Source organism: Carcharodon carcharias, chromosome 20 (assembly GCF_017639515.1).
Source record: "Carcharodon carcharias isolate sCarCar2 chromosome 20, sCarCar2.pri, whole genome shotgun sequence".
NCBI lineage: Eukaryota > Metazoa > Chordata > Chondrichthyes > Lamniformes > Lamnidae > Carcharodon > Carcharodon carcharias.
Genome location: NC_054486.1, coordinates 90,934,115 through 90,949,385, shown reverse-complemented (window position 1 = coordinate 90,949,385; position 15,271 = coordinate 90,934,115).

The following is a 15,271-nucleotide window of genomic DNA, read 5'->3' as shown; positions in this document are numbered from 1 at the left end:
TGAACAGCCTCAGGAAGGAGGGGCTCCATGATGATTGACATGCTGGGTGACCAACAACAGGAATCGGGGGTAGGGCCAGCTGAAGGTCGGAGGTCATGTGATGACATCTCCCGGAATACACCCAGCCAGAGTTGGCAACCCAACTCTGTAGATTGTCTAAAAGGCTTGGAGCAATGGAGCAATGGAGCCATCGGCTTCAAAGAGGTAGTGACTTGGAGATGTCAAAGGGGCGGTGGGGGAAGGATACAGGTCTACTGCATGCAATGCAATAAGGTATGATGGTTGTTTAAAGGAAAAAAGGCAATAATTTACCCAGGTTTTCTCCCCACCTCCGGCCCAATTTATACTTGACAAATAGGGAAAAGGTGAAAACCAAGACATTTGAACTGTTTCTAGGAAATTGTTGGGACACTGGGATATTTTATGAAAAACCAGGACTGTCACAGCAAAACGGGGACATCTGGTCACCCTTAAGAAACTATCCTACCTGAACTGTAACATTATTGAACAACAAGTTTTGAGAAGAATGTGGCCGATCTTTCTACCTTCTCCTGTGGTTTGTCTGCAGGAGTCTGCTTAAGTTTGTTTTGTTTTCCAGTCTCAAGGCATTTCCTTTCCCATTTTCTCCAGACCCCAGCACTTTGTAAATACTACTTACACACATGTCAACCATCAGCCCTTTACAGCCTTGTTATATAATAATATTCTTATAATAAAAGAAACCTTCTACTTAAAGAACTAAGCTAATTTTTTGTAAATAACTTATAAAGGAAGCAATTATTTCCTTCTAATTTCTTTCCGTCATTGGAGCCTAGTTAATCTACACTTTTTGGAAATTCAAGTTGATTCCACCGCGCCCCCCCCCCCCCCACAATCAGCTGTTTCAAACTGCTCAATTCTTTTCAATTTTGACCTACCGGTACCAATGCAGATCGAGAAGGAGGCCATGCAATTGTCATGTACCCACTTCATCTACACCATTGTAGCATTGGCCCCAGGCAATTCCAGCTCTCCATCCTCTTTGCCTAAGCTGCTGGTGGGCTCTGCACACAGCCGGGGGGCTGGCCAAGGCCTGGGTGTTCAAAAGTCAAACGGAATGCCATGACTGACAATTTCCTATTCAAAAATGAACGGCGTACTTTATGTGTTTGACATTATGAAATGTGCTTTTGGGAATAACTGGCAGTTTGGCCTAAAGTCTGGAGAACCAATTCTCAGCAGGCACCGTGACTTGAACGATTTATTTCCCAGACCGATAATAAAAAGAATCTACGAAAATTAAAAGGATTGATTTTAAAATGTAGCATGCAGGGAACTGATTCTTCTAGTTGATAAAATGTAATGGCACTGTTGCGCCTGCCGGGTGGATCTCCCTGGAGGCAGCCAATTAGGATGCCTTGTCTAGGAGCTCCATCGAATCAGAGAGAGCGGTGGCCTAGCTTCAGAGTCAGTGGGTCAGTTTCAGTGCGGCCTGTGGATATGAATGCCTGCTCAGAAGGGCGGTACTGCCCGGGCCCAGCCTGCCCACCAAAAGCAAGGGTCCCGGTGATTAGCATTGTGTACAGCCCCCTCTCCCGGGCCCTGTCACTCACTCATCAACACTCCCTGGCATTCAGGACTCACACCACTAATATCCAGATACTCCACCTCACTCAACTTCCAATGTTTCCAGCCTCACACTCACCTCTCAGATGCATCCACATATCTCCAGCTACTCAGCTTTGGCACACAGAAACACAGTGCAACACAATCAGTGACATTCTGCCCTCTCTCTTGGACAAGGGGGCAGGCAATAGGTGGAAAAAGAGCAAAAGCAGAGTGGGACAAGGATACCTTCATCCACTGATTTCTACTCATTAGGTGACTCTCATATCATGGGACCAGCAGCAAGAGAGCCTGTGGCATCCATAGTCACGGCGAACATTGAAAATGATGGTATATTCCTATCCCTTCTTAAACCCTTCTTAAGTACACATCCTGCTAACAGGAATAATCAGTAAGCTTCCAATGGTGTTACTGTGGGCCCTCTTGCTTCCCATCCCACCTATCTTCCCTCAAACCAATCATCCTCTTGAGTTGCTGCTTTCAGATACCCAAGAACTGCCACCTACCCAGCCAGTCCAGCCCAAGGAGGAAGAGAAAACAGCAAAACACTCTTGAAGACTGTTCACTACAGTAAAAGATTATTCACCTCCTTTAGCTTTCCATTGCTATCACATTTATCATGTTTCCTTCTACAGAGGAACTCAGGAAGTCCAAAGACTCCTGGCTTGAAATTCTTCATTGCCATCTTATCAATGCTACATTATAATCACTGACAGGAATGAGTTTCAGTAAGGCGGTCTTAAGCTCGTCATACTTTCTCCCTGATTTGGAGAATTTTACCGTTCTGAATCTGATGATTCTTACCCAGAGAAGCAAGCTGATTGCAAATCATACATCAATGTGGCTCAATTTTGCTCCATCACTTGATCTGACACTTGCACCTACCAGCTCAGCTACTGCACTGCACATACTCGGAAGGCTAGTATAGAGTTGGGATCATCATTTGACAAGTCATCCAGGCACAGGTTGGCTGTAGCAAGGACAGGGATGAGAGTTGGTTTGTTTGCCAGCTTTCCAGAGGGAGAGATGACAGATGAGTTCAGCTGAAGACCTCGATGGGGTGACAAATAAGTAAATGCTGACAAGGACATACAAGATGCTGGATGCAATGGCCAGCCTATCAAGCAGCCTCTGTTAAGGAGCAGAGAGGAGTCTGGCTCTAAGTTGGCAGAGGCATCACATAGATCTTTCCCTCTCCACAGCCTCTACTCCATGGCCAGGACTCTGTGTCCAGAGGTTTGGGCGCCTGCCCAAGCTCTGACAAAAATCAGAGGCACGCCTGCCGACAACTAAATGGACAATCAAGCCCATTAATGGCCTAATTGTCAGCGATTTTTCGTGGACTGTCCAATCTTGCAGTTGGTGGACGGGCGAATCGACCGGGCGGCCTTTACATTTTCAGCAAACCTCATCCTGGGGGGGCGGGATAAAATTTCCGTTTGGCAATAAAATTAAAATAAATGTCTGGGGGCAGCAATTTTATGAGGTATCCTTTCAGGTGCTTGATTGCGATTCATGGCCATTTGTTTTGCAGTTTTTACAGCTTTATTTAATTATTCACAAGTCTGCAGCTCCCTGAGGCTGCTGCCGGCCTTCGGGGAGCTCTCTCGTAGCGCTCACCCGCGCCCGTGCTGATGTCATCACCTGCTGATTTCCTGCCCCCCACCCCAGCAGCGCTGAGCTTTTTAGCGCCCATTTTACGCTGGCTGGCCGTTAATTGGCCAGTGTGAAATTGCGGGCGGGGGCTGATCACGCTCAGGGGTCTGTTTCCCGGCTGCTCCCGGGCCCATCGATCACACGTGCCCGACAATCAAAGTAAGACCCACCTTCCTGTCATGCTGCAGGGCCAGAGGCACTGTAATGGCTGTTGCCTCCCTGTTGCAGCCTGTGTGCGTGGATAGGTCACCTACTTGTCTGTCCACCCTGTGAAGATGCAGCAGCGTTTTGAGCAAGTGAGGGACTACTCCTACGCCTATTGCTTATGTTCTCATATAAATCCAGAAGCACTAAAGATCTCTGGGAACATAATACTTTCAGGCACATTGCAATAGAAAACCTTGTCAAAGTGACCTTACCTCCAATTTGGATGCTAGGCCCTTTAAGGAATGCTAATACAGGGCCCAAGCTCCAGCCTCATGCCAGGTCTTTGCAGAGTGATGAATAAATATGTATACAGGACCTGAGTGGTCCAAATTCGGAATGCCAGCAGCATATCATCCAAGCAGACATGATGCTTCAGGTCAGTGTTGATCCAAAGCCTTTTGGTGCATACAGGGTATGCTCTTCTCCTTCAGCTGCACAGGAAGTGGTCAGCAGCACATCATACTGCTGGGAATCAGTGGAAGGCCTCTGTATCACCGCTTGAGACCGACCTATACTCAATCTAATTTTGAGCCATTAAACTTCTCTGAAGTGGCTCAGCAAACCACTCAATTGTGTAAATAATTGTCGGCAAAGATGAAAGCCCATTTCCCCCTGTCTCAATAAAAGCAGATTGCTATTGTGGCCCACGTTTAGGAACATTTATAACATCTCTGGCAGATTTAATTGATAAACCCAATACTTGCAACTCACCTTCTTGTGGTGCATCAGCTATTAGCAATCCAGCAATCAAAAGATGAACGTGTCACAATATTGTTTCCCTTTAGAGGGGTAATGTGACAGTAAATCAGATATCTCAGCAAACATTTTAACAACAGCTTGGCTTGCATTTTGAATGTAATGTTTAAAATTGCTGTTTGAAAACTAAGGCAAACACCACAGGATCCATCTTTTTGTCATGACACACATACAACTGCAGAGATAAGGACATGAAAGGTTACTCATGCTATAAACCCAACAAACCAAATTTATTGTTCAGTGGTTATAGACAGTGCAGTGGTGGAGTTGGGAGCCCAATTAGCCTTCTGAGCAAAAATGGGCCACTCTGATGTATTATGTACTCTTTGAAATCAGCTATCTTCTCTGAGTAAGATTCATCAGGTTCCGAATAGAATTCTCCAAATCAGGAAGAAAATAGGACACAGTTAGAACCAAGGTGAAGTTCATTACCTGTTACCGATTATAATGCAGCATTGATGAGAAGGCAATGAAGAATTTTAAGCTAGAGGTACTTGGGCTACCTGGGTTGTTCTGTCAGAGACCAGATAAACGTGGTAGCAACAGCAAGTGAAATGATGAGTTAAATAACCATTTCCTGCAGTAAATTGCTTGTGTGTCCCACTTATATCATGAAATCCCATTGCGTGCAACAAATACATTACACCATAATTTGCTGTGGCAGAGCATCTGATGGTGTCCCTTGCAAGTTGATTAGGTTTTGAAGTGTTTTACCTGGCAAGTTGCTGGAAGTGTGAACTGATAACATTGCAGCAAGAAAACAAGTGCACATGGGACCTGAGTGAACGGGGCAAACAACTGCTTAGCGCCTTTACCAATCAGCTTGAAGAACTGTGAATTTAACAAAGAGTAGAAGAAAGTGTAAATTAAATGGGTGAATTCAATGTCAAATGAGTTATAGAATAAAGAGAGGGAAAGAAAGATCAGATTAAGAGAGAGGAAAAGGGGAGAGTAAGATAAAGTATTGCTTTTACACCTTTTTAGAAGTCTCTAACAACAATTAAAACCTGAAAGAATGATATTCCACAGTGCAGGAAAAGAGGATGAATGTCAATAATTAATGCTTATTACAATGTTAATAGACTGAAATGGGCTGTTGAGAATTTAGTTTGTATCTACGATGCAAATGCCGGAATTCCAGGCCGTTTAAAGCATTTCTATGGTGAGTAAGACTGTGAGATGTCATTTTCAGGAAGCTAATGGTGGAATGGCATACCTCAGACAGCATTTTGGGATGTTCAACCTTGCATTTACTCTCACCTGAAGTTGCTCTAGCATTTGTGCATAAATAATAGTGAGCACCATTAGCTTTATTGATTTTTAGCAGCAAATTATAGTGCATTAATCTAACTTTATTTTTCAGTTGCCATATTTACCCAAAATATATGACCTTTCACAAAATACAAAACAACTTTTCAACTTTGCCTTCAATGAATTTTAGGAAAGTAATCACCATACAATGAAGATTAATATTTGCTATTAAGCTAGCCTTCAAACTAAGAAAACAAGAAGCTACAACTGTTTCTTATAGCACTCCAAAATGATTTCTATTGGAGAATATTGCAATTCATCAGTAGACAAATAGGACTAAATTTTACCTACTCTCTGGGGATGGTTTAAGAGGTCAGGCCCATAAAATGGAGAGGGAAGGTGAAGGTGCTCATTGACTTTCTGGTGCCATGTCATCTTGCCAGCAATGAAGAAGGTGGCGGACAGCTCTCCCAAGGATAATTGAGCCACTTAAATGATCAGTTAAGGTCCTCTCCCCACTGCCACCAGCATTTTACTGGCAGTGGTTGGTGTCCTCCACCAGGTGGGGAAACTGCTGGGTGAGAACTGGTGGCCTCCGAGCTGGCTCAGAGGGGTGGTGGTGGCAATGGTGGAGGATGGCTCCTATTTGGGTATTGTTTGGCCTACGGAGGGACACCCCGGTGGCAATGGTGGTCCCTGCAGCATTGGTGACTTCCACTCACCAACAATGTCCTGTATTGTATATTTCAAATTTTGGATCTATGCAGAGATGACACTAGTTTCTCTGAATATAACACATTTTATTCACATTCCTTGAAATGTCTACTCCATGCTATAACTCTGGCCAATGAAATGTAAGGCTTTTTCAAAAATATTTTCGTGTAACCAAGATGAACAAGAGAGCTCCTAAGATTCAGCAGTCTTGATGATTAGACCTCAACACCCTCTGGTTTCCATCAACACTATCGCCCTCTCTACACCATTGCCTGCTCCAAGCCTCCTCCGGAACTTACCTGATGACAGCTGCCAGTGATTTCATTATTTTTTCGAGTGAGCTGGCTGTGAGGGTGAACATGAATGGCAGGCAACTCACCACAGGTATGTAGATGAGTTCCTGCATGCGTCACTCAGATCTTCAGCTCGGCGGGTTCGCACCTGAGTTGGCTGCATGCCCACTAAACTGTCAAAGGCCTGTTAAAGCCATTTAAATAGCAGTTAAAACAATTAACAGGGCTGTCCAACCTTAAGGTTGGTGAGCAGGTAAAGAGCCCAGGTGGCCTTCGCATTTTTCATGGAGCCTCATCCACAGGTGGGATGAGGTTTCATGAAGGTTTTAAAGCTTTAGTAACAATTTTAAATAAAAGTCATAGATATGTCCCAGCTCATGCAACACTGCCACATGAGGGGACATGTCCAAATATTTTTAAAAAAATCTTTTATTCACTTTTTCACAATAAAATTAAACTCCCCGAGGCACAGAGCTGCCTCAGGGAGATTTCTGCGATCCAGGCCCCAACACTCCCTCCTCTCCCGACCCGCACAGGGAGCTCTCAGCGTGTCAGGCTGCATGTCATGCTGGAGGGGCCAATTAAGGCCCTCCCACGCCCGCTCCCACATTCCCACCCCCACCCCCACCTCCGACGAGATGAAAATTCTCCCCTATGTTGCATACGTAATATCATGGTCCTAAAAATATTTCTCCCTGTGAAAAAAACGCACTGCTCTTAATGTTAATCAGTGACGAATCATTAAGAAAGTTTTGGAAATGAAAAATTCAGTCATGGACTCATAAGGTAATGTCTGCAAACCAGTTAGAGAATTTACACCACAATCACTATCATCTGATTCTGTTCAAACATTATTGTCAGCCTCCCCCAAAAATCACAACATTATCGAAAGGAAATCAGAAGTAGATGGCATCTCCTAGTTGCTAGTACCAAATTCGAACCACGTATCATCAATTACCTCTCAATGCTTCAGTGGCATGTTTTTTCCTATGTTTATCTATTCTGACTCAGTTCTACTTTGTTCACTCTTTACTGAACCATATCCAGCTTAGCTACGCTATTGTTACTGACAATGCTTGTCTTGGCCTTGCAGAGTTCAGAGTTGTCTTGGCCTTGCAGAGTTCAGAGTGTTGTATAATAACATGAGCCACATAATATATTTTTATATATGTATATAATATATATATATGAGATATATATATATATATATGAGAGAAACAAATTACTTTAAAAAGGAAATTTGAACTTGCAGTTAATAACTGAAAGGATGGCATGACAAGTTTTCATGTTTTAAGACATTTACTGTAACAAAAGATTAAAAGCACTATTAACAAAACATTACCTTATCTTATTCTTTAAACCACAGAATGGAATACCCACACCCACCCCGCTTCTTACTTATAGTACAACCAAAAAAACACATTTCACAGGTATATGCTTCACTGACTTTCAAATAGACATTCAATTTTCCTAAAATCAGCCCAATGTGATTCTTACCTCCCACAGGCTTATTCCTGTTCTTTTGCTTTCTCAGCCTGGTAACTTCTAAACCCAGAACTGTTCTTCATGGTGAGAGTATTAGCAGAGATCCTCCTTCTTGCATCAGCATATCTTCCAGCTTTGTTTTAATTCCTCAATAATTCGATCTTTTCATTCCGAACACGAGTTGCCACCTAGTTTCCAGCGTAATGAACCAAAGAGACTGCTGGCCTCTAGGCTGCTCCCTACTCTCTCTCTCCTGCACCTTGGAAGACTAACTGTGATATTCAGTGATATTTTAGGAAAGCCAATCTTTATAATGGCTTCATCTTCACCATTCCCCATGGCAATATGAATCACTTGGACCTTGTATCCAGGTGGAAATGCTGATTAGCTATTGTTTAGACCCAATTCTACCCTATCCTGGAATCAAGTGGAAAGTTCAAAGTAAACCCTTTTACAAGTTGACATTCTTAATACTTCCCTGGGACTTGATGTCTCAGTCTGCCCATCGACACCACAGCTGCCTTAACCATTGTTTGGAAGTGCGGATACGTTGTTTTACTGAGAAAAGGAGTGCAATCTAAGCCCTCCTTTAGCAGCCCCATCACCCAGAACTGTTGTCAGGCAGACTTCAGCACAGGATGACATGACCCCTTTCATGTTGCCCTAAATTTTAAGACACATTCGCAAAACATAGTAATCTTATAAACCTCATATTTTTAACAATTCAGTTAAATTAAATGTCTTAATATTTGTGCACATTCCAATCTTCTATATAGGCAAACCTCTCCAACTAGTGATTTAGCCAGTTCTTACAGAAAATGGCACAAATTTTGGGATCTGATGCCTTTATAGCATTTGCTGGTGATATTAAATCTTTTCTGACACTTCCACTGCCTCCGCTTGTCCAGCGTCCAGTTCTGGTTGAGCTGAAATATCTCCCATTAAACACCAGGAAGACCAAAGCCATTGTCCTCAGCCCTGGGGCACTGGACACTAACAGATTCCAAATTAGTCCGTATGTCTTACTCCCACACGGGGACAGAAGGATCACATGCTTCTTCGCCTCCCCCGCAATGTTGTTCACCTGGAAGAAGAACGCAAGGCGTTCAGCACAGTGAGACCAGTTCGTCCGAGATTGGATCAAAAGGCTCCACTCTTCAAAATTGTGGCATGCTCTGAAGGGATCTCTTTGATGCTCAGAAGGAAATTTTCTTTTACTTACAACTATGACGTGAGGTATGGCCTGATTTCAGTTCTTCTGGATTCCTTCGGATTTTTTTTCTCACTTTTTACCTCATTTTTTCTGTGTTTTGTCATGCTTTTACTCTTCTCATTAGTTTGCTGGATCCAGTGCCCTTGGTTTGTTGGGGCTAAAGGACCCAAGTTGCACTCTTGTTTTGGGGTGACTGAGTTGGTACAGAGACAGAGAACATCAGGAGATCATTGCTAGAATAAACAGATGCAATTTATTTACAAACTCAACTCTACAAATACACTTGTGCGCTCGGAACATAAAACTCTGTCTTCACTCTTCAGTGACTAACTCAAGACTCTTCCACATAGAGGTAGGCTACACTACTCTGCTATTGGATATTAAGATCATGTGACCTTACAGTACAATACTTGTCTTAGAAGTATATTACATATCAGGTTACTACAAGTGACTTTTTTAAGAATTGAAAACCAACCAGGTCATAGACTCTGGTCTTTACCACCTGTGTGTTAAGCTTCACTCAGATTTAGAGCAGCAAGAAATAGCTGGAGGTGGAGGGACTCATACTGTAAGGGAACCACCTGATTTTATTGCCATTGAAGTAAATGGAAGACAAATCCAGCAGGTTCTGGAAGGGGTGCATGGGCCTCCCTGCCAGATATTCAGTTTCAGCATTCTGCCTAGGTAATACTTTACATAGTAAAAATGAAAATTTTGCACACAAGTCTGAGAACTCTATTTTCTTATCTTTCTCCTCTCTTTTCTGTCAACACCTTCAGGAAAGGACATGCATTGGGATACAGCAGCTGGCCAGTCCTCTAGTATTTCAACCATTTTTCGTGGCAGAGCTCAAACTGTGAATGCCGAAGGGCTATTTGATCACGGGCCACTGGAAGGAGGTCTGATCCTGTTCCGGCTCTGTACACTTTCCAGTGCAAGATGCTGGTTAGCAGTCACAAGCAGAAACCCTAGCTAACTTTCTCTTCTCACAGCCTGGAGCATTAAGGTTAATTTCTCGTTCCACTCTCTGCTCTAACTGGGACTAGGAATTAAATGTGCATGAGTGGGCAACAAGGTATTGACCAATAAACCAGCAGAGGACCTTAAAATTTCCATTTTCTTCTGAATGCAGGTGTGATTAGTCTGGAATATATAAATTTATGAAGCCAATTTCAAATCAATTGCACAAATGTAACACCATGAACGCTACTCAAATATTCATTTATGTCGATGAAGACCCTGCTAAGAAGTGGGTAATATGTCTCCTGTTCTTACAATTAACCAGTGGCTCCTTCGTGAAAGAGCCTATTTGTGGACAATGAGGACAGGATTAGTCAATGGGGCTGCCATTCTTCCAAGTCTGCAAGCCCTCTGACTGGGCTTGCAGGCTCAGGAACCCACCCGCTTTCCTTAATTGGGTGACAGTCTCGGAGACAGCATTTTAATTGGCTGCCTACAGGAAGATCTCCCAGGCGTGTGGCCTGACAATCAGTACAGGGTTAACATTCACAAATGACCCCACCCTCAAATAATTTTTTTTTAAGTGCACAAAAATTCCACCCCATATTAAAATCACAACCCTCCCAGTTAATCCAGTTTTCTCCCCCAACATTGTTCCTTGTGATCAGCCGATCAACATACAGATCAATTGAAAGCATTGCTTAGTCCCTCATCCCTAATAAGCTGGTCAATGCAACTTTCTATAAAAATGATTAGTGCATGCCTATCAAATTACTTCACATTTTTCACAGGTGCATTTTAAATAAAGGAGCAATGCTACCTACTGGAAGAGTAGAGAAGGAATTTTGAAATGACTACATTAAGCATTTGTACGATAATATTCCAGTTTAATTTTAAAGCTAAAAGGGGAGATTTTTGAGAGTATGTGTCCAGCCTAGGTGAGGCTGTCACCTAAAAATTGGGCATTGTCGCTGACCATCTCCAACCAATGTACAGTAAAGGAACCTACCTCATTTTCTTTCCATTTATTTGAATGGTAAGAATATTTGCTAGTTTTCTTCAAAGACATGTATTCTGACCTGTCTGATTGTTAAATATTCACTGTGACCACGCAATTCTGTACACACTGGGAAAATCTTCCTCAATCTTTTTGGAGCAGTTTTTGTCTATAGAATGAATCGTGAGTGAGTAATGTCACCATTTGGGTTCTGTGGATTCAGCTGAGTAACTCTTCCCAAGCAGATACCTTACCCCTGTTTCAGTGGGACACACCATTCACACCACCTACCACTTTCACTTCCCCTCACCAGTCATGCTTGCAAAGTGGGATTCTGCAATCTGGTGCAATAAGGTGACGCCCACAGCGATTGTAACTTGGAAAATCATGGGCTGTGCATTAGTGTCTTTCCTAGATGTGTGTAAGAGTTTCTCCCACTAGGAGAGGCAAATGGCAAGAAGGCTTTGGAAATGTTTTTGGGCAAGACAGTATCGGGTGAAATTTCTCGGAGGGGCAGAATCGAAAAGTTGCACTTGAAATTGCGCTCATTCGTGCAGCCATTTTTCCAATGTCAATTTATGTCTACATTTCCTGCCAAACCCATTGACATACAATGGAATGCAAACAAGCAGAAATCATTCATACACCTTACACAAACTGGTATAGAGTTTCTGCTTTGTGCCCAATCAGCAGAATGCATTGATTTTGCTAAGATGTAGTTACATTCAGTTCCAATGAAACATTAGCTCTGTTCCTCTTTCCACAGACGCTGCCTGGCTTGCTGAGTATTTCCAGCATTTTCTGTTTTTAGTGACAATCAGATTTCTGCACAAACTATCAGCAAAAACCAGAACACAAAATCTCCCCTGAATCAGTGCAATCAAGGTGTGTAATCAATTGGAATCGATTTGAGACTAGAAAGGGACACCCTCCCATGACTTAAGAGGAGCGACATCGCTAAGAAATATACCAGTCTTCAACTGATTGGTTTACCGCTCTTGGCCTTACTTTATAACTGGCTTCAATTTACTGGTTTGGCCAGCCCTTCCTAAGACCTGTGAACAGTAATCAACTGACCCCACATAGGGATGTCCTGCCCTGCTGTAATTGACTGAATTTAGACTCATTTAAACTTAACTTAAAATAATTTAAAATAATAGAAACTTAATATGGTCAGACTTCAACTGACCACTGATTATGGCAGGTAGCGGTGGTTAATGCTGGATTCATGTGACCATGGGTGCCTGTGCACCCGAGTTTCTGAGTGCAACATGGTGATGTGCAATCAGTGGAGCTTGCCATTCTGACCTGGCAGTGTGGCCAGTTTTCTGGGTGGGCACTGGACTTTTGCACTAGCATAATAGATCACCAATACTCCAGCATAAAATGGTGATCAGCACCACCCACTGACATTTAAAATTTCACCATCTTTAATGTTAATTCATTTGATTCTGCCCAGGTTTCACGGATAGCTAAGCGGACATCATGCTGAAAAACATGTGAGAATGGAGGCTTTTCCATTTTAATTTGTCTCATCCTGATGCCATGAAATTCATTCAAAGAAACAGAGAATACTGTGCAGGTCTCTGTGAGAACAAATGTCTTTGTATAAAGCCCTACAGGAAATGGCAATAAAAAAACACAAGAGAAATGGCTCTGCTTCCCGATGTAGCTAAGATTCTGGATGTAATTTGTACACCCATTATGATCCGGCTTAATTGTACAAAATTTGTATGTACTGCTTCTTAACCTGCATTTCAGAGCCATTTCACTGAGCCAAGATGTGGTCATGTGCAGAGATTGATACAAGTGTGCAGAAGACCAAGGAAATTTGGACATGTGTAATTACAAGTTTCCTTGATCTTTTCTGCCAACTATTTGTTCTAAACCCCAATTACGTGTGTCTCTGGATACACATACATCAGAAATTCCACACGTGTCAACTTAGTACTAACTAACCCTGAAATCTGAGCTCTTCAATATTATAGGTCCATTCCCACTAGGAACTAGCTTCAGATTGTGCAGTCTCATTTTACTTATAATCCTAATGCGAGTAGACAGAAGAGTCATTCCAACAAGGTTTGTGAGCTGAATTTTAAAAAAAATTCAATCCTTTTCACCATAAAACTACTTAAAATGATCATAAGCTTTATTTAAATGGATGTTAACATTTAATGAAAACTATGTATTTTCTCTCTTTACAACCTCTGATCATTCAAGCCTTATCCAATAGTGATTCAGGAATTGTTTTGTTTTTGCCTCAGTACAACGCAAAACACATTCAAATGTTCTTTTTAAAACCAAACTTTTTCTTTTCTTGCCTTTGGCCCACAGCCAAGGCCTTGATCTGGCTGCAAATTTTACTTCCACTTATTGCAATGAAAGCATAAAAAATTCTCTTGAGTTTCTTGAGAACCATGTATTAGTTTATAAGTTCTCCTTGAGACAGCTTTACATGCCACAAAAGTTCTTAAGACACTTGCTTCCTTGAATTATGTGCATCTTTTTAGCAGTTCCTCAATAATAACCTGCAAAATTACATTGCAAAAGTTGTTGCTTCTTAAACGAGTTGCCATTGAACTCATTTTTTTGTTAGACTGTATTTTAGGCAGTCTTGAGACCATAAGACATAGGAGCAGCAATTAAGCTATTCAGCCCATCGAGTCTGCTCTGCCATTCAATCATGGCTGATAAGTTTCTCAACCCCATTCTCCCGCCTTCTCCCCGTAACCTTTGATCCACTTACCAATCAAGAACCTATCTATCTTGGTCTTAAATATACGCAATGACCTGGTCTCCACAGCCTTCTGTGGCAATGAATTCCATAGATTCACCACTCTCTGGCTAAAGAAGTTTCTCCTCATCTCTGTTCTAAAAGGTCTTCTTTTTACTCTGAGGCTGTGCCCTCAGGGCCTAGTCTCTCCTATTAATGGAAACATCTTCCCCACGTCCGGTCTATCCAGACCTTTCAGTATTCTGTAAGTTTCAATCAGATCCCCCCTCATTCTTCTAAACTCCATCGAGTATAGACCCAGAGTCCTCAAACGTTCCTCAAATGTTAAGCCCTTCATTCCTGGGATAGTTCTCGTGAACCTCCTCTGGACCCTCTCCAGGGCCAGAACATCCTTCCTGAGATATGGGGCCCAAAATTGCTCACAATATTCTAAATGTGGTCTGACCAGAGCCTTATAAAACCTCAGCAGCACATCCCTGCTTTTATATTCTAGTCCTCTCAAAATAAATGCCAACATTTCATTTGCCTTCCTAACTACCGACTCAACCTGCAAGTTAACAATAGAGAATCCTGAACTAGGACTCCCAAGTCCCTTTGCAGTTCAGATTTCTGAATTCTCTCCCCATTTAGAAAATAGTCTATGCTTCTATTCTTCCTACCAAAGTGCATGACCTCACACTTCCCCACGTTCTATTCCATCTGCTACTTCTTTGCCCATTCTCCTAACCTATCCAAATCCTTCTGCAGCATCCCCGCCTCCTCAATACTACCTGTCCCTCTACCTATCTTTGTATCATCTGCAAACTTAGCCATGATGCCCTCAGTTCCTTCTTTTAGATCATTAATGTATAAAGTGAAAAATTGTGGTCCCAACACTGATCCCTGCAGAACTCCACTAGTCACCAGCCACCATCCTGAGAAGGACTCATTTATCCCCACTCTCTGCCTCCTGCCAGACAGCCAATCTTCTATCCATGCTAGTACCTTGCCTCTAACACTCTTATCTTTCTGAACAGCCTCCTGTGCGGCACCTTGTCAAAGGCCTTCTGGAAGTCCAAGTAGATAACATCCATTGGCTCTCCTTTGTCAAAACTACCCGTTACCTCCTCAAAGAATTTTAGCAGATTTGTCAGCATCACCTCCCTTTGATGAAACCATGCTGACTTTGCCCTATTTTACCATGCACTTCCAAGTATTCTGAAATCTCATCCTTAATAATGGACTCTAAAATCTTACCAACAACCGAGGTCAGGCTAATTGGCCTGAAATTTCCCATCTTTTGCCTCACTCCCTTCTTAAACAAGGGGGTTACATTAGCAATTTTCCAGTCCTCTGGGACCCTCCCTGACTCGAGTGATTCCTGAAAGATCACCACTAATGCCTCCACTATCTCTTCAGTT